Below are 22,179 nucleotides of genomic sequence, written 5' to 3'. Positions count from 1 at the left end.
AATTTTAAAAAAGGAATTACAATTTGAGAACAGAAATTATTATTATTATTATTTTTGAGACGGAGTCTCGCTCTGTCACCCAGGCTGGAGTGCAGTGGCGCGATCTCGGCTCACTGCAAAGCTCCACCTCCTGCGTTCACGCCATTCTCCTGCCTCAGCCTCCCTAGTAGCTGAGACTACAGGCGCCTGCCACCACGCCCAGCTAATTTTTTGTATTTTTAGTAGAGACAGGGTTTCACAGTGTTAGCCAGGATGGTCTTGATCTCCTGACCTCGTGATCCACCCACCTCAGCCTCCCAAAGTGCTGGGATTACTGGCGTGAGCCACCTCGCCTGGCCCATATTTTTAATATTATCTAGAAATATTAAATAGAAACATAATTTAAGCATGGGCATGCAGTATATTCTGCTGTAAATGGACTCTGTGACCACAGAACAGTCATGCTGTCTTGGGAATGGAAGACTTTGGCTGTGTCCATGAAGACATGTTTGTTCCCTGAAGTTTCATTTCCCTATAGCTATCCCTTAGGTTCCATTACTAAAACTGAAAGAATGAGTCAGCAATAAGCCTGTGGGCCTCATCCATTTCCATTTATTTCCATATGTTGATATGCTGCATATTTAATAAGGAAAAAAGTTTTTCTTAACAAAATAAAACTGTAGACTATAAGATCTTCTTCGTCCCTACTATTCTATTTTGCTAAGAATAGCAATAATTTACCACTCTGTTTAACTAACATGTTTTCAAGTAATGACATCCGTTAAACAATGCTTCTGTTTTCATGTTAAGAAAATTCCAGACTTTCCAAGCTTTCTTACTTTGAAAAGATCAAGTAATGATGTCAAAGAAAGAAAAATGTTAAGATGATTAGGAAAGGAACCGCTATTAATTTTGCTTGCTTGTTTTATGGGGGGTTAAACTCTCATCATTCCGTATGTCATTTTGTTATTAGTTAATAACTACTGATTATATAACTATTGATAAGGTGATAGAGGATGGATTTTCATCTGTGAGACACATTAATATACTTTGTATAAATTATTTAGATTGCTTGCTAAGAAATACTGTTCTTATATTCATTTGCATTGGTTTATTCTATTTCCAATGTTTACATCTGGCTACTTAAAGCTAACTTTGTGAGATTTTCCAAACACTGCTAAAAATAAATCAGAGTGTTTCTTTTACACAAAGTTTGGCTATTAATGGATGTTGTCATTTTTTTTTGTAGTAAGAAGAAATTTGCCTAATCTCATAAAAGTTACTATTATAGAAAGTTCTAATTTTATTCCAATGAAACTATTAGTATTTAAGATATTTCCCTTGAATTTGACATGTGTATCTGAACATTAATTGAATATGTGTAATGGCAGCAAATGTGTAGGTGAATTTGGTTCTGTAAAATAATAAAATAAGCTTTTGAGTTTGGTGAATAATGTGGACTATCAAGTTGCATATTAATGTTTTATAATCAAGTAGTAAGTCTCAAATGCTATAATGGTTTGTGATCTAATTCTGATCTCATGTTCCAAGCAGAATTAAGATATTTTCCTTTTATTCTTTACTGTTTAAGAACAATTTATATGCAGTATAACATTCTGCAAACATTTATTGAGCACCTAATGGGAACCCCTAATTGCCGGAGATACAGTTATGAGTAAGATCAAATCACTGCCCTCGAAGTTTGGGGAGGAAGACAAGAAAAATGATTTTTCCTAAGGGCTCTTTAATATATAAATCTGCACACGAAGGAGATATAGTAAGAGAGTGGTCAATTTATACTTTCAGAAGCAAATGAAGAAAGACTCTCTGGAAGAGATAATATTCTTGTCCTGCTCCTCCTTACCAAATGGAAAGCAACACCGACTTAAACAGAATACACCAAATTTGTAGCAACCTAGCACCAACAGCTTGCTTCAAATAAATTTTCTAGTTAGGTTTATGGGTGAATGTCACGAAACCAAGTCCCATAAATCAGATAGTCATGAGATTCACTGCATTTGCAAGACCAGCTGGGTTTACATCATTATTAATAATCACATTCTCTTAATTGTATTTCTTACTAACTTAAAATGTCATGTTGAAGTATTTTTTGAAATCTCAGAGTATAATAGGTCCCACGAAGGAAAATGACAAAGTGGTTGCCCAAATCAAAATCACTCTGGGCCTACTGAGGATGTTATGGTGAGGATAAAAATGAGAGTGAAACCTTCTGAGAAATTATTTCCTCATTATTAATGAAGCAAATATGTACTATTTACTTCTACCATGCTTTGGGCCCAAGAAAGAAATTACTGAAAAAGTAAACCAAAAGAGAGTTTTGAAAATTAACTCGGCCGGGCGCGGTGGCTCACGCTTGTAATCCCAGCACTTTGGGAGGCCGAGGCGGGCGGATCACGAGGTCAGGAGATCGAGACCACGGTGAAACCCCGTCTCTACTAAAAATACAAAAAATTAGCCGGGTGTGGTGGCGGGCACCTGTAGTCCCAGCTACTCGGAGAGGCTGAGGCAGGAGAATGGCGTGAACCCGGGAGGCGGAGCTTGCAGTGAGCCGAGATTACGCCACGGCACTCCAGCCTGGGCGACAGAGCGAGACTCTGTCTCAAAAAAAAAAAAAAAAAAAAAAAAAGAAAATAACTCTGCAGCAGATTTAAAATAAATAAATAAATAAGAACTTCAAACTGAGAATTTGAAGGTGAGATCAAAATCAGATGGTTCTCTTTTGAGCTATAATGAGCCATAAAAAGGACTTTTCCTGACTAGTAAGCTAAAATGCTTAATGATATGACATGAAGGAGTTTCGGGTACTATAAATGTTAGCATCAAAAGGTTAATGCATAAGGCTGGGCGCAGTGACTCACGCCTGTAATCCCAGCACTTTGGGAGGCCAAGATGGGCGGATCACAAAGTCAGGAGATCAAGACCATCCTGGCTAACATGGTGAAACCCCATCTCTACTAAAAATACAAAAAATTAGCCAGGCTTTGTGGCAGGCACCTGTAGTCCCAGCTACTCGGGAGGCTGAGGCAGGAGAATGGCATGGACCTAGGTGGCGGAGCTTGCAGTGAGCAGAGATGGAGCCACTGCACTCTGGCCTAGGTGACGGAGCGAGACTCCATCTAAAAAAAAAAAAAAAAGTTTGATACGTAAGAGTTCATGTAAAGACATTATTAATCAGAAATGATGTCCTTAGGAATTCCATGTACTAATAAATTGCTCTAAATAAATGGTATCTATAACTTTTTATTTACCTGAAAGTTATTAACGTTTTCATTATTTAAGAGTGACACTTTTGTTCAAATTGTAATTGCTCTAGGTACGTAATTAAATGAACCAATTTGGCTGAGAGAGAGAGCTGCCATTTTTTAATCAGAAGAAGTATGCTCCAGCTTTGGAATAAATATAGCTAAGAGTTCTTTATCACCATTTAATGGCTCAAATTTCTAAGTATAGGGACATGGACACAAAGGTTTTACGAATTATCTCTGCAGTGCTAGAACAAAACATGTAGCTCTATTTATAGCCAAAATGTTCACCGATGCCATTTTGCCACTTGTAATATGTTAGGCTATTAATAGGAAACTTATAGCCTGAGATTATTTCTCACTCTAAATAGTGTCTTTCAAACATAAGTGCATTTAAAACCATCTGAGAGTTTTTCAAATTACCAATATCTGGGTCCCACCCCTAAAGTTTCTGATGTAATTGGTCTGGGGTCCAGGATGGCCATTAGGACAGTGCAACTAAGGTTGACAAGCACTGTTGTAAAGAAAATTGAAACAGGAGAAGCTTAGATATTTTAAAAACTCAGAGGCAACTGAGTTGCAATAATTATGGCAAGATAAATGATGTATATTACTCAAAGATAGAACATATCAGGTAGAGCACATACCTAGAGGAGTGTTTCTTCAAATACATAAGTGTTTATCATGGATTTAAAATGATCCGTTTTTTATGCAGAGTATGAAAACAACAATTATAGTAATTCCTATGAATACAACAATCAACATAATTCTCAATAAAACCAATTGCGTTAATAATTTTGGTTCTGAAACTTTTGATAATGCAGAAAGAAACTCTCAGATCAATGTTCTTAAAAATCAAAATAGCGGTTTGAGAGCACCTGAAAGGTCAGTTAAATTAGATCAAATTATCTTTGATATGTGGTTGGGATCATTCACTTTTGTTCTATTTTGTTCTACTTTTTTTTTGAGACGGCATCTTGCTTTGTCGCCTAGGCTGGAGTGCAGTGGCGTGATCTCAGCTCACTGCAAGCTCCGCCTCCCGAGTGCACGCCATTCTCCTGCCTCAGCCTCCCGCAGTAGCTGGGAGTACAGGCGCCTGCCACCGCGCCCGGCTACTTTTTTGTATTTTTAGTACAGACGGGGTTTTACCATGTTAGCCAGGATGGTCTCGATCTCCTGACCTCATGATCTGCCTGCTTCAGCCTTACAAAGTGCTGAGATCACAGGCGTGAGCCACCAGGCCCGGTCCCCAGCTCTATTTTTTGTTGTTATTGTTGTTGTTGAGAGGGAGTCTCGCTCTGTTGCCCAGGCTGGAGTGCAGTGGTGCGATCTCAGCTCACTGCAAGCTCCGCCTCCCTGGTTCAAGCCATTCTCCTGCCTCAGCCTCACTAGTAGCTGGACTACAGGCGCCCGCCACCAAGCCCAGCTAATATTTTTTGTATTTTTAGTAGAAACGGGGTTTCACCGTGTTAACCAAGATGGTCTCGATGTCCTGACCTTGTGATCCGCCCACTTCGGCCTCCCAAAGTGCTGGCATTACAAGCATGAGCCACCGCGCCCGGCATCCCGCTGCTTTACTTTTTAAAAATGTATTAACCAAATAGTTATGAGTCTTATCTATCAAGCGTTCAAATTATTTTACATGTAATCTCCAATCTCCAGAAAATAAATGGGACCACAACAAATTTACCCTAATTTCTGCGGAGAGCATAAATAATTGTTTTCAAGGGATGCTTGAATGAAATTACTATCCTGACTGTAGGGTTGGGGCTTGGTGAAGATTTGTCCTTTGTGAGTAATGAGAAGAGTATACTTGGATATAAAAATAGTGAAGAAGTAAGTAGTTTTTAGAAAAACCCTAAATTCCATTTTTAGCAAAGTTAATGAGTCCCTAAATTCCTAAAGCTGAGTATTAGTGTGTAAATGAGTACTCCAAACCAATAGAGAGTAACCTTATAATTTAGGGACATTTAGCTAAAACGTCATATGTTCTTATCATTCTGTGTCTCCTAGTTTTAGTTCAAACAGATGTTTTCACTCCTAAAAGACTCAAAATTTCTGACAATGCCCTTTATTAATGTTGCTTTTTGAGAAAGCATTTATTAAGTAAAAATTAAATTTACATTTTTCAAAATTGCATGTTGGGTTAATTTACCAAATCTTTTATCTCTTTTGTGTTTCCAGTTAGCCATTTTTGTTTCTGATATGTAAATATTCAAAAATATTTGTTGAAATTACAAATTTTATTAATTGATTTTTGGGGGGAGTAGGGTGCATTAGTTACTTTTTATTTAAATTCTGTGGTGTTTTTGCATATTCAAATTATTGTATTGTGAATAACCTGAAAGACAGTAGCTATATGATCATTTGAGGTAATGGTAACAATACTCAAGGCTTGAAAAGATATGATTTTAAGTATGAGCTAAGGAGACTGCACTTTATGTAACTAGGGGATGATGTGAAAATCTCTTTTAACAGTATGATTAAATTGGGAATTCTTTTTTTGAAGTTTTGTAAAAGGGAGGCAGAAGTTTAAGGGAAAAAGTTGGCTAGGTAAACTTGGATACTTTTAGATCTATTAGTGACAGAATACTCAAGCTCTTGAAAATAGGAAAAGTTGTTCTTGTCATGTTAAAGGACAAGGGCTGTCATATGATAATCACTGTATCTTTACTCAGATCCTATAAAATGATTTGTACAGAGAAGGGATTTAGTAAATCTTTACTAAATTAACGTTAGATGATGGAATGGATCATTGCGGCTGAAGGAGAGAGTAGTGAAAATGAGGGTATTAGGAAAGGAAGTGGATGATTTGCCCAGATGTTGTTAAATTAGGTTTTTATAGAACAAACCTGAAAAAAAAATAAAACAACAGCCTGCATGACTTCTTAAAGCCCCCACCTCTTAATACTGTTTCAATGGCAATTAGATTTCACATGAGTTTTGAAGGGGATCTTAAAACCATAGCAAAGGGCACATTATATTCGTTGTTTCTGTGTACTGCTGCTTCTTTACCAGGCTAATAAATCCTGGTAGACATGCAAGAGATTGCTCCTAATCCAAAATAAACAAAATGTGTTTTACTGAGAAAATTGCAGACATATCAAAGGGTAATTTGACAGCACGGGTACAGAATACTATCAAGATATTTTCTTCTGTTTTACATACATGTGTAATTCTTGCTTGAATGCAAGAGGGCTGAATACCAGCCTTATTTAATATATTTTGTGTCAACTTCTGTATACAGATTTTTTTTTCTTGAGGTGAGAGAAGAGGAAAGAGGAGAACGTTAATTCCAGATAGCTTTAAGCAAATGTTAGAAAGGTGAACATTTATAGGTTTTCAAATATCTTTTGGCTAGCTGACATTTACAAACACACAGCTAGGTAAGCTTTTTCCCCTAGCAATATTAAGGCTCTAGCAGCAAGTAAAGGATATGTGAAGTGAAATATGCCATTCAAACATAGTAAAGAAGACTGTTTGTAACTACTGTTGGTGAAAATCATGAGGATCAAGCTTTCTTGTTATTTTAAACATCCTATAAAAGCATTGCAAAAGTTTATATTGCTGGTTAAAATATTTGGGACTATTTTGTCCATTTCCACACCTTACTTTAAGGTCCAGGCATTTGTTGAGAGGGAAATTGCCTATTTAACTGAAGGAACAATATGTTTTAAATTACTGAGAGTACCCTGTTGAAACTTAATGAGAACAGAAAGCAGTGTTAATAAGAAAAATAGTATTTACAAAGATTGCTTAAGGATGCAAGCTGGGTACCAACTAATTGTAATTCTTTAATTTCAGTATGCGTGCAACATCCCATGTGTATGAAAACAAAATGTGTATTTCCAAGCAGTATGTTTTAGGATCAGACAATTTCAACCAAATATTAAATTCTCAAATAGTATGCAAACAAGCGTCAATCATCGCTTTAACATGACAGCTGGAGGAAAAAATTCAAGCAACATGTGTAGGTAATTATGGTTAATGTTTATCTGTACATAGGAAGATATCTCAGAGATGTGTAAGTATGCAAATAACTCTCGGATTTCTAATTACTGTATTTATCAAGTTCTGTATGCTGTTAAATTCAGAAATGAAAGCAATTTTAAAATAGCATGCATATTATAATTACAGTATTAAATTGAGCTTTACTTTCCTAGCTATTCTCTGCCTTTCTGTCTCTGCCTATGTCTCTATCCCACGCATGTATGTGTGTATGTGTATATATACCCTCATTTGTGAACATATATTCATAACCACATGTATAAACACACAGTATAAAAGGATATTAGGAAAGGAAGTGGATGATTTGCTCAGATTTTGTTAAATTAGGTTTTGCTAGAACAAACCCGAAAAAGTAAAATAAAACGTACAAGGACATATACCAAAATATTATCAGTAGTTAATTTTAAGACAAGCCTGATGGGTCATTTTAATTTTCTACTTTTTACCTGTCTGTTTTGATTGCAACTTTAAAAATAAGCCTTGTTACTTTTTAAAGAGAAAGAGAGAGAGGGAGAGAGCAAGATTTGCCTGTTTTGGAAAATTGTTTTAAAGGAACACCACAGGAAATTAGGTCATTCTTAGGTGCCTGCCATTTATATCTAAAAATGGTTTTCAATAATGGGATAGTTCTGATATCAGTAGAGAGATCCACTATCACACGCAGATTGAACCTTGTTGTTGCAAGCCAGAAATATTTAAAGCCATTTAACTGACTTCAAGAATTCTTCAATTTTTGAAAACATATTTAAAAAGAAAAACTTTCCAGTTAATTTTATGAAGTTAACAAAATATTGATTCTAAATGATATGTTTATAAAATTTTATTTTCTAATTGGTTATTGGTAATCTAAGGAAATAAAATAGACTTTTATGTGCTCATATTGTAATTGGTGATCCTGATAGCTATATTTAGTTATTCGTTCTAATATTTTATTTTAGATATTCTACATATACAATAATGTCCTTAGCAAATAATGACCTGTGTATTTCTTTCTTGCTAATTCTTACATTTTTTTTCCTTGTTGAACTGACTAGGGAATTTTGTTTCTGGTCCCATAAGGAAAGCTTTCCGTATTTCCTTATTAATTATAATATTTTTGTAAGATTTTATGATTATCTTTCATCAGGTTAAATAAATTCCATTCTATTGTTTGCATATTAAAAAATATATTCTGCATCCATTGAGATGAGATTTTCTTCCATATTGTTAATATAGTGAATTACAATAATTGATTTTGTGATATTAAAATAATATTTTATTATTGAAAACACAATTTGTTTTTAATTTACTGTACTTTTAAAAATTAAGATATAATTCATACACCGTAATATTTGTCCTTAACAAGGATGCAACTCAGTGATTAGTATATTCACAAGGTTATGGTATAATCGCTGCAAATTCCAGAATAATTTCATCACTGAACAACAACAAAAAAACCCTGTATCTCTTATTAGCCAGTCCTTGTTTGCTCTTCTCTCTAGCCCCTGGCAATCACTGATCTATCTTCTCTCTCTATAGATTTGCTTTTTCTGGGCATTTCATATAAGTAGAATTATAGAATATGTGACATTTTGTGTCTGGCATTTTTCACTTAATGTTTTCATGATTCATACATGTATCATATATCAGTAGTTCATTCCTTTTATGGCTAAATTATATTCCATTGTATGGATATACCACTTTTTGATTATCCATTCATCAACTGATGGACATTTGTGTTGTCTTTATGGCCATTACTAATAATGTTTCTATAAACATTTGTGTCCAGGTTCTTTGTAGACATGTTTTTCATTCTTTTGGAGATATTCCTAAGGACTAGAATTGTCCAGTCATTTGATAACACTGTTTAACTTTTTTTTCTTTTCTTTTCTCTTCTTTTTTTTTGAGACAGAGTCTCACTCTGTTGCCCAGGCTGGAGTGCAGCAGCGTGGTCTCAGCTCACTGCAACCTCCGTCTGCTAGGTTCGAGCAATTCTCCTGCCTCAGCCTCCTGAGTAGCTGGAATTACAGGTGCCTGCCACCATGCCTGGGTAATTTTTGTATTTTTAGTAGAAATGGGTTTTCATTATGTTGGCCAGGCTGGACTCAAACTCCTGACCTCAGGTGATCCTCCCGCCTTGGCCTCCCAAAGTGCAACTGCAAAATCATTCCTACAATGGCTGCATCGTTTTACATTCCCACCAGCAATTTATGTGGGATTGTTTCCACATTCTCAAACATACTTGTTATTTTCTTTTTGATCATAGTATGAAATGGTATCTCCTGGTGGTTTTGATTTAATGACCAATATGTTGAGTATCTTTTCATGTGCTTCTTGCCTATTGTGTATCTTTTTTGGAGAATGTTCTATTCAAATCATTTCTCCATTTTAAAAATAGGTTATTTGTTTTTTTATTATTGAGTTGTAAGATATATATGCTGAATACAAGTCTTTTATAAGATGTATGATTTGCAAAATTGTTCTCCCATTCTGTAGGTTGTCTTTTCACTTTCTTGGCTTTTTCTTTTGAAGAAAAAATTTAGTATTAATTAAGCATAATATAGCCCCCTTTTTTTCTTTTGTTGCTTGTAATTTGGTGCCATATCTAAGAAACCATTGTTTAATCTAAGGTCATGAAGATTTTGCTTATGTTTTCCTCTATGACTTTTTTACTTCTAGGTCTTACATTTAGGTTTTGATCAACTTTGTGTGTAACGTAAGGTCAGAATCCAACTTCGTTTGTTTGCATGCTTATGTACAGTTGTCTCAACACTATTTGTTGACAAGACTACTATTTCCCCATTGAATTTTCTTGGCATCCTTTTAAAAATCAATTGCTCATAAATATAAGGTTTATTTATTAATGCTCAGTATTATTTCATTAAATTTATGTCTATCTTTATGCTAATGCAACACTGAATTAATATAGTTTGGTAGAAAATTTTCTGTTTCAAGTTATTTAGACTTTTCTGGGTACTTTGCTATAGCAGTTTCCTATTCCTGATGTAACATCTTACTACAAAGTTATGCCTAAAAATATCACAGCTTTATCATCTTAATGTGTGCGTGTGTGTGTGTGGGTGTGTGTATTCCTTAGGATTTTCTGTATGCATAAATATTTATCCATATATATCTATATACAAATTCTTTATACCTCATGGCATCTCCATATAGAGAGAGTTATATTTCTTTCTTTTTAATCTTGACCCCAGGCTACTATCCAACTGAGTAAAAGGTGGTACTACTATTGAACATGCCATAGAATATTAACTTTGTAAACTGACTTGAAGTCTCCCTGGGTGAATACTAACCCTCTCATATATAATAATGGCTTCATTTACAAAATGTATAACATGATGACTACCAAATTATTTCTTCAGCCTTGACTTTTATCCAGAACTGCCAAATCTGGATCTAATTCCCATTTAGGATTGCCACAGGCATGTTCGAAATAGTACTTTCTTTTGCCCGTGAGATTCTGCCTCATGTCTTGAATTTATACTCTAGGTAAATGTTGTAAGCAGAATAAAAACCCCCAAAGATGTTCACACTTTAATCCTTGAGACATGAATATGCTGTATTACCTGACAAAAGAGACTTTGCAGTTAGAATTATGAATAATATTAAAATGAGGACCATATATGAGTCCAATCTAATCACTATGAGCCCTTAAAAGCTGAGACCATGTCCAGTTGATTTCTGAGAGACGGGGCAGGAGGGAAAGGCAGAGATATTTGAAATGTTCATGCTGCTGGAGAGGGCCATGAAAAAAGCATAAGAAGGAACAGAGACAGTCTCTAGGAGCAAAGGCTGTCTCCCGCTGACGGCCAGCACGGAAATGGGGACTGCAATAATACCTACTCAAGGAACTAAGTGTGGCTAACAATCTGAACAAACTTGGAAGCAGACCTTTCCTCAGAGCCTCCAATAAAAAATGCAAGAGTGTGGCCGGGCGCGGGGGCTCACGCCTGTAATCCCAGCACTTTGGAAGGCCGAGGCGGGCGGATCACGAAGTCAGGAGATCGAGACCATCCTGGCTAGCACGGTGAAACCCCGTCTTTACCAAGAAAAATACAAAAAAATTAGCCGGGCGTGGTGGCGGGCGCCCGTAGTCCCAGCTACTCAGGAGGCTGAGTAGCTGCTGAGGCAGGAGAATGGCGTGAACCGGCAGGCGGAGCTTGCAGTGAGCCGAGATTGCGCCACTGCACTCCAGCCTGGGCGACAGAACGAGACTTGGCCTCAAAACAAACAAAATGCAAGAGTGATGGAGTCAGTGCGTTACTACCTGAATACAACACACTTTTCAAGCTACATAAACTTCATGCTTTCCTCGTTTTATAAAAGTTATCTCCTCTGCCTTGAAAACTCTCCCCATTGTTATTAATCTGCCTGAAAATTTATCTTCATCCTCAAGTATCAAATGGTCTGTTAAATGAATTCTTCCCAGATGATCCCAGACAATGGGTACCACTTTTTAAAATTAGATTTCTAGATACTTTCGTTATTGTAATCCACTTTTATAGGAAATTGTTGTTGTTGTATATCTCCTTACTAAATGAACACTTTTTGTTTTTGAATCTGCATCAATTGTTGAACACATATAGAATACATTAAATATATACAAGCTAATGAAGTAACACATGAATGCATCTCGGACCACTTATCCTAAAACAACCATTTTTTTCTTTCATTCTGTCAAATACTTTTTCTCTGATATCCTATACTTTCGTTACTGTTCATGGATTTTATCTTTCTATTTATAGTTATTTTCTTACTGATATGCAAGAATTTTCTATGTATTATTTAGTTTATCACATATCTTGCAAAATGTTGTTTGGTTTGCATAATATCTTTTTATTTTATTGTGAATGACATTATAGAACTGTACAGATGAAATAAAATCTGTCGGCCGGCTGCAGTGGCTCGTGCCTGTAATCCCAGCACTTTGGGAGGCAGAGGCGGGCAGATGACGAGGTCAGATCAAGACCATCCTAGGCCAACATGGTGAAACCCTGTTTCTATTAAAAATACAAAAATTAGACGGGCGTGGTGGTGCATGCCTGTAGTCCCAGCTACTTGGGAGGCTGAGGCAGGAGAATTGCTTGAACCCGGGAGGCGGAGGCTGCAGTGAGCCGAGATCGCGCCACTACACTCCAGCTTGGGCTACAGAGGGAGCCTCTGAAAAAATAATAATAATAGTAATAATAATCTGGCTAGGCATGGTGGCTCACGCCTGTAATCCCAGCAATTTTGGAGGCCGACGTGGGCGGATCACAAGGTCAGGAGATTGAGACCATCCTGGGTAACATTGTGAAATCCCATCTCTACTAAAAAAATACAAAAAACTAGCCAGTGGGCACCTGTAGTTCCAGCCAGTCCGGAGGCTGAGGCAGAAGAATTGGGTGAACGTGGGAGGCGGAGCTTACAGTGAGCATACATAGCACCTCTGCACTCCAGCCTGGGCGACAGAGCGAAGACTCCGTCTCAAAAAAAAAAAAGAAAAAGGCATTTATATGTCCATTCTTCCACTTATGCAGCCCTACTTAATTATTGTCATTACAAAAATGATGCTTCTCCTTCTGCTAAATTTCTCTGAATATTTCTAATATTTATAGGTACAGATAAAATTGAATTATTTTTAATCAAAGTCCAAAAATACATCATTAAATTTATATTTTTTTCGAAAGAAAAAACAAAAAATTTTTTAATTTATCCAATGCTCCTTTTAAATCCCTAATGGAAAAATACATTTTATTCATTCATTATATCTAATGATTTCATTTTATTGAATGATTAATAAAATGATTTTATTAATGAATAAAATGTATATATAATGAATGAATAAAATTTAGATATAAATATATTTATATTTATTTTTAATGAATTTTTGGCTAATTTTTTGCTAATTTTATTTTTATTAGTATTGTTTTTTTTGAGACGGACTCTTTTTCTGTGCCCAGGCTGGAGTGCAGTGATGCGATCTCGGCTCACTGCAACCTCCGTCTCCTGGGTTCGAGCGATTTTTCTGCCTCAGTTTCCCGAGTAGCTGGGACTACAGGCCTTCGCCACCATGCCCAGCTAATTTTTGTATTTTTAGTAGTGACGGGGTTTCATCATATTGGCCAGGCTGGTCTTGAACTCCTGACCTTGTGATCCACCCATTTCAGCCTCCCAAAGTGCTGACATTACAGGCGTGAGCCACCGTGCTCGGCCACTGATTTTTTTTTTTTTTTTTTTTTTTTGAGACAGAGGCTCCCCCTGTTGCCCAGGCTGTGGTGATGTCATTGCAACCCCCACCTCCCACCTCCCACGCTCAAGTGATTCTCATGCCTCAGCCTTCCGAGTAGTTGGGATTACAGGTGTGTGCCACCACAGCTGGCTAATTATTTTTATTTTGTAGTAGAGACAGGGTTTCTCTCTGTTGGCCAGGCTGGTCTTGAATTCCTGGCCTCAAGCGATCTGCCCGCCTCAGCCTCCCAAAGTGCTGGGATTACCAGCATGAACCACCATGCCCAACCAAGAGTTAATGTTACTTTTAAAATAAATCAAAAGAGCAAAAATTATCTGACATCAATTGGCAAAAGAAAACAGCAGTCTACTATTAAACATAATAAAATTTAAGGCAAAACTATTTTATTTGGGATTTTGGATTTCCTTGTGTTTTCTCATCTTACTTAAACCTGCTTCCTTTCCATGCCTGCATTTCTCACCATCACTTTTTCCACTACAAGCTTACTGCTCCAGTTTTTTAAAAAGTCATGGCTCTTCTGTCTTTGTCAGTGTAAAAAGGGGAAATTTTCTAATTTTCATCTTTCTTGTGTTAAATTCTTTTCATACATTCTTTTTGAATCCTAAATATTTCGTTGTTAGATGATTGTTCAAAATCAGTTTGCTCATTCATGACTATAGAAAGATGTAGATTTAAGCCCTGGATTTTGCAACAGAAAAGCCAGATGGCCCACAGCTTGTCCCAGTTTCTACTTGAACACAATAAGCTTTCTTTTTCTCTCAACTTTATCCAGGAAGAACCATTTTATATACAGATTTCTGATCTTGTCTCCAGGGTTTCCAAGGCATTAATCAAGCATGGCTCTACTGGACAAATGTAGGGCCTTCTGTGTCTTTAATACTGGACTTTCTATGCCAGACAGTATCTTTGTTCTAGTTCTTCTTTGCACTGTTCATATCTCACTAGTTTAGATATAATTGCCTGCTGCAGGGTGATGACTTCCCTCTGTGAATCTTCCTCAGTTTCATTATTGATGGTATACCATGTACATGAGACAAAGATTTCTTTACTCTTCTTGAGGTCTCTCTATGCTGTTCAGTTCAGATAATATGGAGTTACCCATCGTAAACTCATTTACAGTGAAGTCAGTTGTAGCACTGATCTGGTTTGGCTGTGTTCCCCCCACCCTAATCGCATCTTGAATTGTAGTTACCATAATCCCCACGTGTCGTGGGAGGGACCCAGTGGGAGGTAACTGAATCATGGGGGCTGTTACCCCCATGCTGCTGCTCTCGTGATAGTGAGTTCTCGTGAGATCTGATGGTTTTATATGGGTCTTTTCCCTCTTTGCTCTGTATTTCCCCTTTCTGCCATCATGTGAAGAAGGATGTTGTTTGCTTCCCCTTCTGTTCCCCTTTTTTCCTTTCTTTATTGATTCAAGTGTCATTCAGTTCAACACAAATTTTGTGAACAGCTGGTGTATGGTCAGCCCAAGGCTAAAACATCGTAAGTGAATACACTGAGGACAGAAGTTTTGTGAACAGTAGGAGCAGAAGGCAAATCGCTGTAGACAGAGGAGAGAGCAAGAATGGACAACTTGCAAGAAGTTGAGCTATGTAGACAATGGGGTAAGAAAGCCAGGGGTGTTAGAGGAAGAGAAGTGAAAAGTCAGATACCATAGTTTATAATGAGAATAGGAATTGGTAAAAATGTCAAGACAGGAGAAATCATATATGTTTAGAGGTTTAGTAGAGGAGCCATTTGACTTCTCTGTTCTTTTTGAGAAAGACATGAATTGACAGAGATATAGGGAAAGTGTATTTGAAGTACAAGCAATAGCACGTATCTGGAAAACCAAAACACAGAGGGCATAAGTATGGGAGAACTGTGAATATTCCAACTTTGGCCACAACATTGGGTAGATATCATAGTTGCCCAGTAATGAAAACTTGTCTGAAAATGTATGTTTATATCACACTGTGATAAAGAAATATGTAATTCACTGGTTTATTTTAATCCCAATTCTTGATTTTCCTGAATTACTGAGTATCATGAGACAATGGTCCATCTTAAGAAGTTCTAAGGAAGGTAGGCTAATATACAGAACCCTCGAAACCCATTGGAGACACGTCACTAATGTATGGTAACCAGAATAATAGGAGGGTAGGAACTACGCCAAATATCAAAAAGATACCTCTGCACGCCACTACCTAACTTCTTCAGCTTTGCTTAAACTCTGCCATCTGCTTGTGTGGCAGCAACTTCCTCCTAATAGTGAATGTTTACACTGAGTATTGGCACATAGTTTCTGCATCATATAGAATTAAATTTCCTGTTAATTTTTTATTTTTGCTTTGTATTGTATCGTACTTTGGTTCACTTGTTTGTGTTTAGTCCAGATCACGATTCTAATAGATTATAAAAATTTTGTGGCCGGGTGCGGTGGCTCACGCTTGTAATCCCAGCACTTTGGGAGGCCGAGGTGGGCGGATCACGAGGCCAGGAGATCGAGACCACGGTGAAACCCCGTCTCTACTAAAAATACAAAAAATTAGCCGGGCGTGGTGGTGGGCGCCTGTAGTCCCAGCTACTTGGAGAGGCTGAGGCAAGAGAATGGCATGAACCCAGGAGGCGGAGCTTGCAGTGAGCCGAGATTGCGCCACTGCACTCCAGCCTGGGCGACAGAGCGAGACTCTGTCTCAAAAAAAATAAAAATAAAAATAAAAATAAAAATAAACAATAAAAATTTTGTGCATATGCCTCTTTTGAAATTTGTTTCTTATTTGTATATCCACAGAATCCTTGAAAGATTCCTTTACCCAATGCCAAAAGAAATCCACTTAATACATTCTTCTGAGGCCTTTATATTAGTACACATTAACTTTAAGTGGGAATATTCCACCATGCGACATACTTTATGTGACAAGAAAAATGTTCTTAGAAAAGATTCTCATCTCAAGCAAAATTTATACTGGAGACATTGTCTGCAATATCAGACTTCACTATTTTCAGCTCACAGTTTACTAAAGAGGATAATTAGGCATTCTAACATTAGTGGAGAAAAAGGCACTTGATATTCATGACACTTGATAACAGAACTTCTGTATTTCTTAGTCTCTAGCACCATTTCATAGAATGAACTAAGCTATCAGAAGAGAGGAGATACACATTCGACCCAATTCTAGAAATTTAATATAATCAATATTTACTTACAAGGTACATTAATTATATTAATACATGTCCAGTCTCAAGATAAATTCTGAATAAAAATTTTTCAGTTAAATATTGCAAATTTTTTTATCATTAAATTTTAAATACATAGATTATCTGTGTAACATATTAAAATGTATGTCATATCATGACAAAGGATTTCTCTGTTGGAACATCTTTTATTTCACTGGCTTATTATTTCTGGTTGGTAAGTTTAAAAGACTACAATCTTTAATTTTATTTAGTTAAGTGATTTGTTGTATTTTAAAATCAGTAGATAATATATGTATCATCTTAGTCTTAATTTATAAATGTATGACATTTCAATAAAATTCTTGAAGCCAATAAATAAAATTGATTAAGCTTTAAATTCTAGGCTATCTGAGTCTAATTGATTATATTTCTTTATTATTCTTTAAGGGGAAAGCAGACGCTTTCTTTTGTTTCAAGATGCCAATTTTCTTTTCTTTCCTTTTCTTTTTTTTTTTTTTTTTTTTTTGAGACAGAGACTCGCTCTGTTGCCCAGGCTGGAGTGCAGTAGCACGATCTCTGCTCACTGTAAGCTCTGCCTCCTGGGTTCATGCCATTCTCCTGCCTCAGCCTCCCTAGTAGCTGGGACTACAGGCGCCCACCACCACGCCTGGCTAATTTTTTGTATTTTTAGTAGAGACAGGGTTTCACCATGTTAGCCAGGATGGTCTTGATCTCCTGATCTCATGATCCGCCTGCCTCAGCCTCCCATAGTGCTGGGATTACAGGTGTGAGCCACTGCGCCTGGCCTCAAGATGCCAATTTTCTCAAGTGAGTAAAATTAATTTTAAAAGTATGTTCAGTATCTGTGTGAGATCAGATAAACCATGTGTCTTAGAGAGGGAAAGGTTTGAAAGTATAATTTTTATAGTTTCTTATTTATCTATCTTTTCTTATATGATTGTTGTTGAAATATCTTAAATTTATTTCACATTAAAATTGTAAAATATGTGAATTCATGAGCCACCTGTTGAAGACCACTGAAAGAATATAAATAAATAAAATTGGTAGCTCATTGTTTTTCAACAACTTGTGAAGACTAAGCTCTGATTTTTTTTTTTTTTTTGCCCAAATTCCTATCTAAGGGGTCTGGCGAGTCATCCCTTACTAACCATAACTTCTCATCAGATGGATTTTATTTAACCCTATATATCATGGCTTACTTTGCAATCCGACTCTGGCATAACATTATGTGACAAAGAAGAAAGTGAAAAAGAATTTACCCCAAAAGCAAGTTTCTTTGCCATATTTTGAAATGGTCTTGCAAAGCTGCCCTTTGTTGGGGGACATATGCATCTGTAAAGAATCTCTATTGACATAGCTAGATCTTTTTCTTCCAAGCCCTCCCAATCCTGAAGAAATTAGTAGAAGTCTAGCACCTTTTAAAGGTCTGAATAGGAAATACTTGTCATCTATTATCTCTAAGGGCAACCACTATAAGACTTCAGAAGAACCTTGGGATTCACAATCTTTTACCTTAACCTGAACATTTCCTTTCCTTTGATCCCAGGTTTTTAGACAAACTCAACCAATTGTCAATTGGAAAATGTTTAAATTTACCTATAGCCTGAAAGCCCGCCCACCCCTGCTTTGAATTGTCCCGCCTTTCTGAACCAAACCAATGTATTTCTTAAATGTATTTGATTGATGTCTCATATATCCCTAAAATGTATAAAACTAACCTGCACCCTGACGATCTTGGGCACATGTTCTCAGGATCTCCTTAGGGCTGTGTCATGTGCCATGGTCACTCATATTTGGCTCAGAATAAGTCTCTTAAAATATTTTACCGAGTTTGACTCTTCATTGACACTTGTTTTATTGAATGAACTGGATTTCCATTGTTAATATTACCCTAATGTAAAGAGCAGTGAAGTAACAGACTTTTTGTCAGCCTTTTACTTACAGAATAGATGACCGTGTGATCTGAGCCCTAATTCCTAACAGGGGATGCTTTGGAATGAATAAATCAAGAGGTACCTTGAACTGGAGATTGGTCCTGCTTCATGGTAGCATTTTCCTAGAATACATGTCTCCAATAATAAAAAAGTGACTGAATGGCAGATGAAGGTATCCAGTTATAAAGCCAAGAGATAAGCCACCCATTCCAGAATTGCTACTTCCTCCTTTATCTGCAATGATCAAGTGGCAACTGTGACGGTGTCAACAGGTTGTACAGTGCACAAAAGGGATGTTCTGGCTGAGAACAGAAAGTCTGCAAATGAGTGGACAAGACAGCAAAAGGAAGAAGTCCTAAATTGAGGAGAAACTGTCCCTTAGGCACAGGAAAAGGAAAATGAGCAAGAAGAATAAAAGATTTTAAAAAGAAATGAAGCTGGAAATCTTCCATCATAGCCTAATCCCTGAATACCTCACAGATGTTAGAAGAATGCCAAGCATTCCTGAACTTGATAGACACAGATATAGATAGGTAGGTAGATACATAGAGATAGATTAATAGATAGGCAGATACATACATACATGCATACATATGTAGCTACATAGACACCTAGATGTATTGAATTGTACACATACACATGTGTATATATCATATATACCTATGTATAAGAGACAAGTGAGATATTAAATTATAGTTAGCTAAAGACCATTTACAATACCCTATACAAAGAGAAATATCTAAAGTGTTTTTGGATAATTAATTCCATATTATTTAGCAACTCATCCAATTTCCCTCTGGCAGAGACTCAAGGCAAAGATATTTCAAGCCATTTTACAATGAGTCTCAAAAAGCAGTAAAATACCTTTATTCTGAGCATCATTTTAAACTTTTTAGCAAGTTGATGCTACTGCGACTCTTATTCCTGTCACCAGAGAAGCAATTCAGAAGAATTGTTAATATTTCAGAAGTTGCTTAAACTTCCTGTAAAGTGATAGGCCTGACCTCCTGGGGTTAATGTGAGAATCATAACAGTTAATACATGTAAAGTACCTAGAACAATGCTTGACATACGATAAATGCTATGTAAGTGTTAGCCATGATTAGTATTTTCATCACTCAAAAATGCCTCTTTTCTGTCTCACACCATTTTTCCCTAAAGTGTTCTGACATTTCTTTATCTTTAACCATACTTCCCACCCTTGCTCCAATATTTATCTCTTTTATATTTTTATTCCTTCATATACTGCTTCCAATACCTTCCTACTCAAACAGAAAGCTGCCTCTCTCCTTTAAGAATACCCACTAGTAGTCCCTAGAAAGATTATTCTTCAGACACTTACCGTAAGGTGGGGTGGGGTTAGCATTCACCTTTTTTCATGCTGCCATTTTTAAAACTACACTATCTCACTCCTTATGTTCAGGATAACACCATTCATAATGTACCTCTTCTTTGGGCCTCATGCCATCATGTCCACATTTTTGGAATACACAAACACCTGTCATTTTCCTTGAGACCTCAGAGCCCTGTGCAGGTGTCTTCCAGTTACCCAGCCTCACTCTTTCCTAACTGGTGCGTCAGTGACTACCATCATCATTTATGCGTTTCTCACCTTAATTAAAGGGGAGGGGCCGGGTGCAGTGACTCACGCCTGTAATCCCAGCACTCTGGGAGGCCAAGGCAGGTAGATCACGAGGTCAGGAGATTGAGACCATCCTGGCTTACACGGTGAAACCCTGTCTCTACTAAAAATACAAAAAATTAGCCGGGTGTGGTGGCGGGCGCCTGTAGTCCCAGCTACTCAGGAGACTGAGGCAGGACAATGGCATGAACCCAGGAGGTGGAGCTTGCAGTGAGCCAGGATGGTGCCACTGCTCTCCAGCCTGGGCAACAGAACGAGACTCCATCTCAAAAAAAAAAAAAAAATTAAGGGGAAACTTGCCTGAAGGAAATCATTTCCTAGTACTGAATTATGATATAAGTGCCTTTGCTGAGACATTTTATACATATGAGCCATTGAATTATGATACTCTTCAACAATATTTTTGTATTAGGCAACAAAATGGATTTCATATGACTATTTGTTGTATTGTTCTTTAATTAAAAGGAGTAGGGCATGGCCCCAAAACTTAATTCAAGGAAAGAAATTCTGTTGGAGACTAAGGCAATGTAGTTCAAGTTTGTAGCCTCCTCGTGATTTGATTTGACCAAGGCTAAAATTTATAATACCCAAAGGAGTGACAGCCTTCAAATGATTTTCTGTAAGTATTAAAGTTGAGGTGTTTATTAAATGTCCACTTCTGTTTGGTGACATTTTAAGATTTTCTAGTTATTTTGAAGACTCATAAAATTCTAAAAAAAAAAAATCCTTAGTAAAAAATAGTTTCCTCAAAATAAATATATTGCTCATAATTTTAATGACTCAGCATTAAAGCTAACAAGGAAAGGGGTATTATCTGTCTTAAACTATTTGTAATTGATAAATAAGAGGTTAAATTTTTCCCTACAGAGTTTTATTATTGAGCCATTATTCTATTATGAGAAAGAGTAAAGTGAAATATTTGCCAAGTACTTATGATATGACAGATATAGCGCCAGGTTATTTTACATATTGTATATCACTAAATGTCAGAATTAAACTTGTGAAAATCAAAGCTGGCTAAAAGTAGGTATTTAATTTTGTGGACTTGTTGAAACCCAGTACAGAGATGTGTCTACTTGGGATCATGAAATCAAATATTCAGAAGAAATATATTTTTCATGCATATTCTGAAATCAGTGGCTGAAACCACAAGAAATAAGTGAACAGAACTTATAAATATTGATTTATGGAGTTTATTCCCTTAGGTTCATATCACGGAGATGCTTAAAATACTTAAGCTAGAGTTATATTTAAAGTACTGCTATGTGCAGATGTAATACAACTTATTTTACAGAGCTTCCCTTTGGGGGACAAGAATTATTAATGTATGTGGTTATCCTGAGCTCCCTCTTTCTGTGTGCTAATGGGGATTCTGGCTTTGTCTGCTCAATTTCTTCCCCATCGCTCTTCTCTGAAAAGGCACTGCTGGTGGCTGACAGTGATATTCTCTTTCGTTATGTCCACATCAATACAATGATAAGAGGAAATTGGAACAAAAAGTCAGGAGGGGTGGTAGGTAAAGACTGAGAAGATGCATTTAAGTAAGGCCTAGGTGAGCTTTCTTCCAGAAAAGGAAATATGTATATATGTATATATAGACAGGAGGTGATGACAAATTTTAAACAAAAGGATTTAAAGAAAGAGAGATATGGATAAAAGGATATAAAGAAGTGTGCATAATATTTTATGTTTTATTCAGATATTACCAAAATACAAATAGACTCGAGGTATTTTTACATTATGTTTCATTATAATAGAATGACTTATATTCCTTTGGGTATATATCCAGTAATGAGATTGCTGGGTCAAATGGCATTTCTGGTTCTAGGTCTTTCAGGAATTGCCACACTGTCTTCCACAATGGTTGAACTAATTTACATTCCCACCAACAGTGTAAAAGCATTCCTATTGCGTCTGTTTTTTGCTTCACTATTCACAATA

This window comes from Nomascus leucogenys, unplaced genomic scaffold, assembly GCF_006542625.1.
Source record: "Nomascus leucogenys isolate Asia unplaced genomic scaffold, Asia_NLE_v1 000769F_99896_qpd_obj, whole genome shotgun sequence".
Classification (NCBI taxonomy): Eukaryota; Metazoa; Chordata; class Mammalia; order Primates; family Hylobatidae; genus Nomascus; species Nomascus leucogenys.
Note: the sequence above shows the minus strand (reverse complement) of the source record.